At 33.9% G+C, this 13,054-nt stretch overlaps 1 protein-coding gene across 9 annotated transcripts in view; it reads right to left on the reverse strand.

Annotated features, from left to right (window-relative positions):
• The window catches only part of MEF2A (myocyte enhancer factor 2A), a 187,884-nt gene that overhangs the window by 126,965 nt on the left and 47,865 nt on the right, over positions 1-13,054 (reverse strand). For 8 of the 9 annotated variants that reach the window (XM_077124051.1, XM_077124053.1, XM_077124055.1 and 5 more), the window contains exon 2: positions 8,601-8,685. The exons of the other annotated variant lie outside the window; for it this stretch is intronic. The gene's annotated coding sequence lies outside the window, so the exon portion shown is untranslated. The remainder of the gene's footprint in view (positions 1-8,600; positions 8,686-13,054) is intronic. 9 annotated transcript variants of the gene reach the window in all.

Consider the following 13,054-nt stretch of genomic DNA (forward strand, 5'->3'; position numbering starts at 1 on the left):
ACAACCACGTCTCTGTTCTCCACATGTCCACATCTGTGTCAATTCTGCTGTGAAGTTTTTGTCAGCTCTCAGGCTTCTGTCATTTCTCCAGGCTCTGTTGTTTCTCATGTTTCTCCAAAATGTTTCCCCTTTTAAAGACTCTAGTAATCTAATCAAGACCCACCTGAATGGGTGGAGTCAAATCTCCATTTAATCAAAAGTTAGTACCCACAACTGGCTGTGTCAACTCTCCACAATCAAAAGATTCCAGTCTACAGTATTAAATTAAAATTAAAAGAAATAGCTCTTCCACAAGACTGAATCAGAATGAAAACACGGCTATTCTTGGATACGTAATATTTTCAAACTGGACCAGGGGCCGAAAAAGGGGAGTAGAAAAGTAAACAACAGAACATTTTTAAGTTCTGCCAACTTAATAAGATATTTACAGAAATTCATCAGATATGATAAACACATACAAATTTACACCATAATGTGAGGAAGAGCTAGTATTTGGAAAAACTCTGGGATCTTCTTTTATGAAAAGAAAATCATCTCTTACTTTACACCTTGATTGAAAATTCATGACTTAAACATTATATTTTCTCTTTTCAATACAAAATTAACAAAATAAGTGGACTGAATTTACTTACAGGGTTTCTTATTGTCTAAGGAACTTCTGACATCAGAAAAAACACTTATTATTCTTTGTGCTTTTTTTTTTTTTTTTTTTAAAGACAGAGAGAAGGAAGGAAGGATAGAAGGAAGGAAGGAAGGAAGGAAGAAAGGGAAACATCTTTAAACATTTTCTTGTTTTATTGTATTTTGTTTTTCCGTTTTTTGTTACATGGGCTGGGGCCGGGAATCGAACCGAGGTCCTCCGGCATAGCAGGCAAGCACTTTGCCCGCTGAGCCACCGCGGCCCGCCCTCTTTGTGCTTTTTAAAATATTCAATTTCATTAAATATATAAAATGTAACTAAAAAATAAAAATAAGCTAGATATTTAGGAGACAACTCACACTCCTTTGGTTCAAAATCAAAAATAAAAGGTTAAGCAGAAAGCAAACTAGAATTTTCAGAAGCAACCAGAAGCTTAAGAATAATTAATTGCTGCTTCTTTTCACCTCAATGGCATAAATACAGTCAAGAGTCAAATAGTTTAGAGACCTCTTAATGCTACTAGGGAAGGACAACTAAACAAATAAATTTAGAATGAAATAATGGAAGATGAGGACGACGAAAGAAAGAAGGTGGAGGGTACTGAGTTTTCAATCCTGGAAATACCCTAATTGTGGGCTTCTTATTATAAGAAAAGATAAAATTCTTACTGTATATGCAATTTTTTGTTGGTCTTTCTGTTACTTGAAGCAGAAAGTATCCTACTTGATATATCCATGAAGGTATTTAAGAGCTGATTATAAGTTTTTCCCAAAAGGACAAGTAAATTATAGACCATTCAGAAATGTTTTAAATAGGTTCTTTTCATATCAAATCATAAATATTCTTTCCTTGATCTATCGTACCATTTTGCAAATTTTTTTTTTATTTTAACCATAAGACAGTGTATTTAAGATAAACTTAAAGTACTAATAAGACCAAAATCTTCTCAGTCAAATTACTGGATGACACAGAGGGCTAGAAATAAAAAATGCTTTGTAAATAAAGATAAACCATACAACAACACACATATATATAGCCTTATAAATGAAAATGTTTCCCATGCAGTTCTACAAAAAGATGCTTGCTACTGATTGTCTATAGGATAGCGTAATATTTACAAGAAAATATGGTGTGTAAATTAAGTACTCAACTAAAAACCAGTAAGCAACAAAAGGAGTGTTGAGTGATAGATGCTGTCATTCAAAATAGAGCAATCAATTCTTCACTAATATACACAAATCATAATGAGACACCAAAAAAGACAAATTAATAAATGACTATAATCAAGATAAAGCAGACAGTTAAACAGTAAGCTTGTTGATTTAGCTACTCACTGCTTACTACAATTCAAAATTACCTTACAAGACTGCTTCAAAATTCTCACGGCAGAACTTGCAAGCTATGAACTTGGATATTCCTTCAGTGGACAAGATTTCTAAGCTAAGTGTGGAAGGTGTAGCCTGGTTACACCTTGCAGAGTAAAATATGAGAGGGAAGAGATAAACTGAGAATCAACCTCTTAAGTATAAAGGAACTAGAAATTGATGATAGGTCTGCCCCCAAATGATTGGATTCAAAGAACATGGCTTTTCTGGGATACATAACAGTTTCAAACCAGCACACTATTCTTGATAGCTTGGCTGGCAGTAAAATAAATTTACTAATGTCAAGAAGATCAAAATATATTCAAATTGATGTGAAATGTGCATAGAAAACAAATACCTAGAACTCAGATTATCAAGCTACTCAATCACATTCTCAATGCTCAACTTCGGTGTCATACAGATATCTCAAAATACAACTTTTTAAAATGTTTTATTAACTTTTTAACACATCAATCTATTCCTTTTCTATATTCACACTAGTCTCTACTCATTCCAGTTCAATCTTTGTGCTGCTACCTGCAATGTTTCTAAACAACAGAGTATAGATTTATAACAAAATCATGAATATCTGCAAACAGAGAGAGGTCTGACCTTCTGAAAGGTCTCCATATGCTTATTCTGCACATCAACACTGATAACCTTCTCCAACCCTTCAAGGATATAGTCTTATGCACTTTCAAAGGAACCTGAGCTTCCACCTATTTCATATTATTACTCATATTTCCAGGTAACTTAAACAAAACAATCCTTCTAATCCCAATCTTCAGAGAATTAGAGAAATCACAATTGCTAGATGTCAACAGGGCTGGCCCTGGGAAAATAAAACTGCTGGGTGAGTGTCATGTGGATTGAGGTTGCTTGGTTCCTACTATCATTTGCTATTTATGCACAAAACAGCAATAATTATACATTTCAAGGCAGAGGTCAATAAAATTCATTGACTTAATATGGCACCTATCAATTTAAATGGATACCAAGTTCAGGTGGAATGTCACAAAGATGTCAACATCATATTAGAGCTGGAAAAGATGAAACAATGAACTTAAAGATATGAACAATAGAAATTATTCATTCTGAGTAGTAAAAAGAAAAAAGAATGAAGAATGAAGAAAAGAAATCTTTACCTGAGCAATCTGTGGGACACCATCAAGTGTACCAACATACACATTATGGGAATATCACAAGGAGAAAAGAAAGAAAGGGGCAGAAAGAATACCTGAAGAAATATTGGCTCAAAACTTCACAAATTTGATGAAAGACATGGATATACTATGACAAAAAGCACAAAGAACTCCAAATAAGATAAACTCAAAGATATACACTGAGACACATCATAATTAAAATATCAAATGCCAAAGACAGTTTCTGAGAGCAGGTAGACAGAAGAAACAATTCTTGTAAAAGGAGGCTTCAAATAAGTGCTAACCTCTCATTAGAAACCATGGTGGCAAGAAGGCAGTGGGATCATATATTTAAAAACCTGAAAGAAAAAAAAATATATCAACCAAAAATTCTATATCCAGCAAAACCCTCCTTCAAAACTGAGGGAAAGAGAAAGAAATTACCAGAGAGATAAAAGCTGGGAGAGTTCATACTTGGGTTTGTCAAATGCTTGACTCAAGAAAGGGCAATGGATCCAAAACACCTCTGTCAGATGGAAAGGCACGTGGGTTGGCATCTGTTGGCTTCTGGTTTCAAACAGCTACCCTGGGGCATTCACTTTCTGCATCTCCAAATGTCTGGTTCTCGTGTTGGCTCTGTCGCTTCTGTTTTCCAAGCATCTGCATCTAACATTTCTCTAAAATGTTCCCCCCTTTAAAGGACTCCAGTAAACTAATCAAGATTCACCTTGAATGAAAAGGCACACCTACAATTGTGCATGCCACATCTCCATGGAGATAATTTTATAAAAATGCTACACATCATGACAAAATGCATGACTAGTTGGTTCAATATTCAAAAATCAATCGCTGCTTTCCCAGACCATGCACACCACTGCAATTCATCATATTACCCGACTCAAAATGAAGAAAGCCTACACAATCATCTGAATACATGTAAGAAAAGCATTTGACAAAAAAAAAAAAAAACACCCATTCAGAATTCATTTTAAAAAAAGAAAAGAAACCCTCTCAGCAACCTGTGAATAGAGGGAATTTTGAAATCTGATAAAGGATATCTAGAAAAGTATATAACTAGTGAAAGACTGAATGCTTTTCACCTAAGATTCACAGCAAGGCAAAACTGTCAAGCTCTCACCACTTTATTCAACACTGTACTAGGACTACCAGCCAGTGCAGTAAGTCAAGAAAAAGCATACAAATTGAAAAGGAGGAAAGAAAACAGTCTTTATTCACAGACAAGATGACATTTCTATGCAGTACATCTGAAGGAATCTACAAAAAAGCCACTAGAATTAATAATAATCTTAGTAGAATCCCAGTGTTGAGGATTGAATCACGTCTCCCACAAAAAAGAATGTTCAGTTTCCAACTCCTGGTCCTGTGGGTATGAATCCACTTTAAATAAGACCTCTGAAGATATTATTAGTTAGGATGTGTCTTCATTCAATATGAAAAAGACAAAGAAAGAGAAGCCACAGGAAAAACAAGATGCTAGAAGTCAATGGGACCCAAAAGAGAAAGGAGAAGACACTGCCATGTAACAGAAAAGTAAAAAACCTCCAAATATTACTGGCCAGCCTAAAGGAAATGACCTCAGGGGAAGGAAGCCTTGTAGCCTCTGAAACCGTGAGCCTATAAATTCCTGTTATTAAACAAACCCATTGTACGGTACTTGTGGTAGCCCAGCTGAGAAATGAAAACACCAAATTACAAAGTTTTATAGAGAAATCAATTATATTTCTATATACTAGCAACAAACGATTGGAAACTAATATTTTACGTTATCATTTATAGTATTATAAAAACTAAAATAATTAGGGATGAATTTACAAATATGTCTTAAGACCATACACTGAAAACTATAAAGCATTCCTACAGAAAATTAAAGATTTAAATTAAAGACTTAAACTTGGTAGAGATACCAAGTTCATCCATCGGAAAATTCAATATCTTTAATGGGTCAATTCTCTCCAAATTATCTATAAAGTTAAAGCAATCATATTCAACATTCCATTAAACTCTGTAAAAGCTGACAGGCTGATTCTAAAAACATACAGTAATAGAAAGGACCCAGAAGAGCAAAAAAAAGCAAACAAACAATAAAACAAAAAAACTTTGAACAGGAAGAACATTAGAGGATTTATATCTTCTGATTTTAAGACTTAGCATAAAGCTACAGAAATCAAGAGAACACAGTATTGTCAAAAGGTCAGATGTAGGGGGTGCAAGAGTAGTTCAGTGGCAGAATTCTCGCATGCCATGTGGAAGACCCGGATTCGATACCCAGTCCATGCACTTTCCCCAAAACAAAACAAACAACAAAAATTCAACAAATGGTGCTGTAATAATAGGATATTCACACAGAAAAATAATGAAATGTGACCCCAACACATAGTATACAAAAAAAAAAAATTATAAATGTAAAGATCAACGGACTGGAACAAAGTCCAGAAACAGATCCAAACTTAATGTCAACTGATTTTCAATGAAGGTGCCAAAGCAAATTCAATAAGGAACGTGCAATCTTTTTTTTAAAATGCTGCTGAAGCAATTTTACATCCATACACAAAGAAATAAACTTTAACCCTCATCTCACACCATATTCAAAAATTACCACAAAATGGATCACAGACCAATACGTAAGAGCTAAAAATATAAAAGTTCTAGAAGAAAACACAAGAGATAATCTATGTAAGATTGGTTTAAATAAAGGTTTCTAATAGGATCCAAAACTCATGAACCACACACACAGAGAGGTAGGGTGGGTGAGGAGAGAGAAGGGGAGGAAGACGGAAAAAAAAAAGAACTTCATCATAACATAACTTTTGTTCCTTAAAATATACTAAGAAAATGAAAAAGCAAGCCAAAGATTGGAAAAAGCTATTTGATGAATAAATTTATGTTAAAGCATTTGTCTCTATATATAAAGTATATCTAGTATATATGAAGATTCTTAATAACTCAATAATAAAATGACAAAATTTTTAATCAGCAATAGATTTGAATAGTCATTCACCAAAGAAAACTTACAAATGGTGAAAAAAAAATATATCACCAGTCATTTGGAAAAGAAAAATTGAAACCACAATGATATACCACTATACACCCACTATAATGGCTAAAATTATAAAGAATGACCATACCAAGTGTAAATGAGGACGCAGAGAAACTGTAAATCTCACACTTAGCTGTGAGAACACCAATTATCCCCAGAGATGAAAGGAATGGTATCTTTGCTTAAGCAAGAAGAGCAAAAGCTAGACAGGTATTCACAATTTCAGAACCACACAGAATTTCAAAATCTCATGCTCGCCCACAAGCCACAAATACAATGTCAATTATTACTGAAAATAAGCATTAGTGCTTAAGCAGTAAATGTGCCTTTAACAAAAAACTAGCATAATTTTGCTATAATTACTCAGAAAGGTTCTTAAACCACAAAACCCACATTTCAAAATAAAAATTATTAAGTCTAAGTAGCTCCAGAACTTTAGCTCAAATTGTACCCACTCCAACAGAAATTCTCAATAAATACATAGTAAAAATTTTCCTGTTTTTCAGAGGGAAACTTTTTTTTAATTAATAGAATAAAAATTTATTTAATAAATTATCATAAATCAGAAATGAAAAGTCAATAAACCTTTAAATATGGTATAAATGTAACCCATAGTCCTGTCACATTTCCTGACACTTAGGAAAGCCCAAGGAGCGAAGCTGTTCCAATATTTGGAGGGGAAAAAAAACAACAAACAAACTAGGGAATATTTTCCCAATCCCTCATACCAAACCCTCCACTTTCTACTTCAAATTATGGCAGAGCTATAGGGAAAATCCCTAATCTGAGTCTCTTCAGTCAACACATTAATGTACTCAAAAAGAAAGAACAGCCATTTAAGTACTCTGAGAAACTCCTAAGCAAGTACTTGCCTCACTACAACCCAGTCACAAGAAAGTCTGCCATAAAGAACAAAACACTGTCTACATCCTTAGAACCTAGATGATAAGGCAGCATAGAGTATTTCCTAAAGCTTTAACATGACCTGAAACATAACAGCTGAAAAAATATATATAATAATGACAGCTGAAATGGCCACAGCCATCCCTTGCTGAGGTTCAGAAAAAATGAAGAGCTCTGAACTATGGACATCAGATCATCTAATTTCTATAGAGCTTTAATTCAAATTACTTGGTTTTGATCAGTTAGTATGCAAAAGATGAGACATATATTAGAAATTTAAATAATGTTGAGAAAAGAAAACAACTTAAAACATGCAAAGATTTAAAGACTAACCAATCATTATATTTAAAAATGAGAATTAAACTTTATTATTCCTATCTTGCCTATACATCAAGTTTTGGAATAAGGGATAGATACTGTACTTCAATTGGAAAAACACTTTTCTCCCAGTCCTCCAAACTAAAGGATATTATTAAACGAGCTGCCTTTCAGTCAAGTTATAACAAGAAAAATGTACAAAACTAATATTAGAATAGAATATATGAAGAAAGAACTCAATATGAAGGTTCATAAAAAGCAATTTCTCTCTACCATTTCATTAAATGAAAAAATAAGACCTCATGTCAAAAACCACAACTGACCTTGAAACAACAAAAACAAGGTATTTTTTCTATTTTTTTAACCAACAATCATGAGGCTTGTGCAATGAGATCTGACACTTAAAATGTTAATGTTTACTTATAACATATTGAAAACATCCTCTTCAACATTTTTCAAAATTACATCATTTTTAAACATTCAAGGTTATCAATTTTCAGTAGAAGATGGAATTCAGATAACTCATGAAAACTTTTGAAGAGATCTACACATCTAAATGACATTGCTGGAAAATTAATCAAGACCAGTATAATTTTTCATCAAAATGCCCTACTCTGCCATAGCTTTGTAAATATGAGCCCATGACTTAAGGCAGTAAGTTCAAAATGACCGGAAAAAATGCTCACATTTGTAAAATGCTCCCTAAAATTTGCTTCATATTTCACTTTGATCCTCATCTTTCAAGAGATATAGCTAGATTTATCCATTTCATCTTTCAATTTCTTGAAAATCCTTCCTCAGCTTGAATACTCACGTCCTCCAACCCTTCCTTTCTCTTATTTATTGCCACAGGAAATTCAGACTACCTACTCTAGATTTCTTTTTTTTTTTTTTTTAATAAAGGGTAATTGATATGAAATATGAAAGAAGAAAAAAAAATAAAACAGTATCGGATTATTTCAGCATGCCAGACAAGATACAAGAGAAATTGCCACTGCATAATCTTAAGCCTTTCAAGTGGACTTTACAAGTGTTCTTAATTGGTCTATATTAAACCTCAAACTTAACTCTACAGTGACCACCATTCAAAATCAGAAGAAGAATCTGATTTTTTAAAAAGCATTCCCATTGTGTTTTTTTTACTTCATAACAAAGAAAGAGAAAAAGTGTCTTACTGGAAATGAAATACCAGGAAAATGTGCAGTTGGATGTGATCCTTGCAGAAAATTCTTCTTTTTTCCTTTCTCAAAAATTTAATTCCTTAGAAAAGAAAAAATAGGACGGATTAGTAATTATACTTAACTCTAAAAGCGTATTAGATATACATATTTCAAGATTAAAAAGCCCCAGTACTCAAAACCAAGCCTGGTATCTAGCTTCACAAGTATATGTTGAATATGGAAAAGTATTTTTTTATATATCAGTTGTTTTATTTGGCTAATAAAAAACAAAATGCTAACCAACTGAGTATTTCTTTTTTTTTTTTTTTTTTGCTGTGGGTTTTTTTTTTTATTAATTAATGGAAAAAAAGAAATTAACCCAACATTTAGAAATCATACCATTCTACATATGCAATCAGTAATTCTTAACATCATCACATAGATGCATGATCATCGTTTCTTAGTACATTTGCATCGGTTTAGAAGAACTAGCAACACAACAGAAAAAGATATAGAATGTTAATATAGAGAAAAGAAATAAAAGTAATAATAATAGTAAAAAAAAACAAACAAACAAACAAAAAAAAAAACCTATAGCTCAGATGCAGCTTCATTCAGTGTTTTAACATGATTACTTTACAATTAGGTATTATTATGCTGTCCATTTTTGAGTTTTTGTATCTAGTCCTGTTGCACAGTCTGTATCCCTTCAGCTCCAATTACCCATTATCTTACCCTGTTTTTAACTCCTGCTGGACTGTGTTACCAATGACATATTCCAAGTTTATTCTCGAATGTCCGTTCACATCAGTGGGACCATACAGTATTTGTCCTTTAGTTTTTGGCTGGACTCACTCAGCATAATGGTCTCTAGGTCCATCCATGTTATTACATGCTTCATAAGTTTATCCTGTCTTAAAGCTGCATAATATTCCATCATATGTATATACCACAGTTTGTTTAGCCATTCTTCTGTTGATGGACATTTTGGCTGTTTCCATCTCTTTGCAATTGTAAATAATGCTGCTATAAACATTGGTGTGCAAATGTCCGTTTGTGTCTTTGCCCTTAAGTCCTTTGAGTAGATACCCAGCAATGGTATTGCTGGGTCGTATGGCAATTCTATATTAAGCTTTTTGAGGAACCGCCAAACTGCCTTCCACAGTGGTTGCACCATTTGACATTCCCACCAACAGTGGATAAGTGTGCCTCTTTCTCCGCATTCTCTCCAGCACTTGTCATTTACTGTTTTGTTGATAATGGCCATTCTGGTGGGTGTGAGATGATATCTCATTGTGGTTTTGATTTGATTTTCTCTAATGGCCAGGGACATTGAGCATCTCTTCATGTGCCTTTTGGCCATTTGTATTTCCTCTTCTGGTAGGTGTCTGTTCAAGTCTTTTTCCCATTTTATAATTGGGTTGGCTGTCTTTTTGTTGTTGAGTTGAACAATCTCTTTATAAATTCTGGATACTAGACCTTTATCTGATATGTCATTTCCAAATATTATCTCCCATTGTGTAGGCTGTCTTTCTACTTTCTTGATGAAGTTCTTTGATGCACAAAAGTGTTTAATTTTGAGGAGCTCCCATTTATTTGTTTCCTTCTTCAGTGCTCTTGCTTTAGGTTTAAGGTCCATAAAACCGCCTCCAATTGTAAGTTTCATAAGATATCTCCCTACATTTTCCTCTAACTGTTTTATGGTCTTAGACCTAACATTTAGATCTTTGATCCATTTTGAGTTAACTTTTGTATAAGGTGTGAGATATGGGTCTTCTTTCATTCTTTTGCATATGGATATCCAGTTCTCTAGGCACCATTTATTGAAGAGACTGTTCTGTCCCAGGTGAGTTGGCTTGACTGCCTTATCAAAGATCAAATGTCCATAGATGAGAGGGTCTATATCTGAGCACTCTATTCGATTCCATTGGTCGATATATCTATCTTTATGCCAATACCATGCTGTTTTGACCACTGTGGCTTCATAATAGGCCTTAAAGTCAGGCAGCGCGAGACCTCCAGCTTCGTTTTTTTTCCTCAAGATGTTTTTAGCAATTCGGGGCACCCTGCCCTTCCAGATAAATTTGCTTATTGGTTTTTCTATTTCTGAAAAATAAGTTGTTGGGATTTTGATTGGTATTGCATTGAATCTGTAGATCAATTTAGGTAGGATTGACATCTTAACTATATTTAGTCTTCCAATCCATGAACACGGTATGCCCTTCCATCTATTTAGGTCTTCTGTGATTTCTTTTAGCAGTTTTTTGTAGTTTTCTTTATACAGGTTTTTTGTCTCTTTAGTTAAATTTATTCCTAGGTATTTTATTCTTTTAGTTGCAATTGTAAATGGGATTCGTTTCTTGATTTCCCCCTCAGCTTGTTCATTACTAGTGTATAGAAATGCTACAGATTTTTGAATGTTGATCTTGTAACCTGCTACTTTGCTGTACTCATTTATTAGCTCTAGTAGTTTTGTTGTGGATTTTTCCGGGTTTTCGACGTATAGTATCATATCGTCTGCAAACAGTGATAGTTTTACTTCTTCCTTTCCAATTTTGATGCCTTGTATTTCCTTTTCTTGTCTAATTGCTCTGGCTAGAACCTCCAACACAATGTTGAATAATAGTGGTGATAGTGGACATCCTTGTCTTGCTCCTGATCTTAGGGGGCAAGTTTTCAATTTTTCCCCATTGAGGATGATATTAGCTGTGGGTTTTAATATATTCCCTCTATCATTTTAAGGAAGTTCCCTTGTATTCCTATCTTTTGAAATGTTTTCAACAGGAAAGGATGTTGAATCTTGTCAAATGCCTTCTCTGCATCAATTGAGATGATCATGTGATTTTTCTGCTTTGATTTGTTGATATGGTGTATTACATTAATTGATTTTCTTATGTTGAACCATCCTTGCATACCTGGGATGAATCCTACTTGGTCATGATGTATAATTCTTTTAATGTGTTGTTGGATACGATTTGCTAGAATTTTATTGAGGATTTTTGCATCTATGTTCATTAGAGAGATTGGTCTGTAGTTTTCTGTTTTTGTAATATCTTTGCCTGGTTTTGGTATGAGGGTGATGTTGGCTTCATAGAATGAATTAGGTAGTTTTCCCTCCACTTCGATTATGTTGAAGAGTTTGAGGAGAGTTGGTACTAATTCTTTCTGGAATGTTTGATAGAATTCACATGTGAAGCCGTCTGGTCCTGGACTTTTCTTTTTAGGAAGCTTTTGAATGACTGATTCAATTTCTTTACTTGTGATTGGTTTGTTGAGGTCATCTATTTCTTCTTGAGTCAAAGTTGGTTGTTCACGTCTTTCCAAGAACCCGTCCATTTGATCTAAATTGTTGTATTTATTAGCATAAAGCTGTTCATAGTATCCTGTTATTACCTCCTTTATTTCTGTGAGGTCAGTACTTATGTCTCGTCTTCCATTTCTGATCTTATTTATTTGCATCCTCTCTCTTCTTCTTTTTGTCAATCTTGCTAAGGGCCCATCAATCTTATTGATTTTCTCATAGAACCAACTTCTGGTCTTATTGATTTTCTCTATTGTTTTCATGTTTTCAATTTCATTTATTTCTGCTCTAATCTTTGTTATTTCTCTCCTTTTGCTTGCTTTGGGATTAGTTTGCTGTTCTTTCTCCAGTTCTTCCAAGTGGACAGTTAATTCCTGCATTTTTGCCTTTTCTTCTTTTCTGATATAGGCATTTAGGGCAATAAATTTCCCTCTTAGCACTGCCTTTGCTGCGTCCCATAGGTTTTGATATGTTGTGTTTTCATTTTCATTCGCCTCGAGGTATTTACTAATTTCTCTTGCAATTTCTTCTTTGACCCACTCGTTGTTTAAGAGTGTGTTGTTGAGCCTCCACGTATTTGTGAATTTTCTGGCACTCCGCCTATTATTGATTTCCAACTTCATTCTTTATGATCCGAGAAAGTGTTGTGTATGATTTCAATCTTTTTAAATTTGTTAAGACTTGCTTTGTGACCCAGCACATGGTCTATCTTTGAGAATGATCCATGAGCACTTGAGAAAAAGGTGTATCCTGCTGTTGTGGGATGTAATGTCCTATAAATGTCTGTGAAGTCTAGCTCATTTATAGTAATATCCAGATTCTCTATTTCTTTATTGATCCTCTGTCTAGATGTTCTGTCCATTGATGAGATTGGTGAATTGAAGTCTCCAACTATTATGGTATATGAGTCTATTTCCCTTTTCAGTGTTTGCAGTGTATTCCTCACGTATTTTGGGGCATTCTGGTTCGGTGCGTAAATATTTATGATTGTTATGTCTTCTTGTTTAATCGTTCCTTTTATTAGTATATAGTGTCCTTCTTTGTCTCTTTTAACTGTTTTACATTTGAAGTCTAATTTGTTGGATATTAGTATAGCCACTCCTGCTCTTTTCTGGTTGTTATTTGCATGAAATATCTTTCCCAACCTTTCACTTTCAACCTATGTTTA

Source organism: Tamandua tetradactyla, chromosome 12 (assembly GCF_023851605.1).
Source record: "Tamandua tetradactyla isolate mTamTet1 chromosome 12, mTamTet1.pri, whole genome shotgun sequence".
Taxonomy (NCBI): domain Eukaryota; kingdom Metazoa; phylum Chordata; class Mammalia; order Pilosa; family Myrmecophagidae; genus Tamandua; species Tamandua tetradactyla.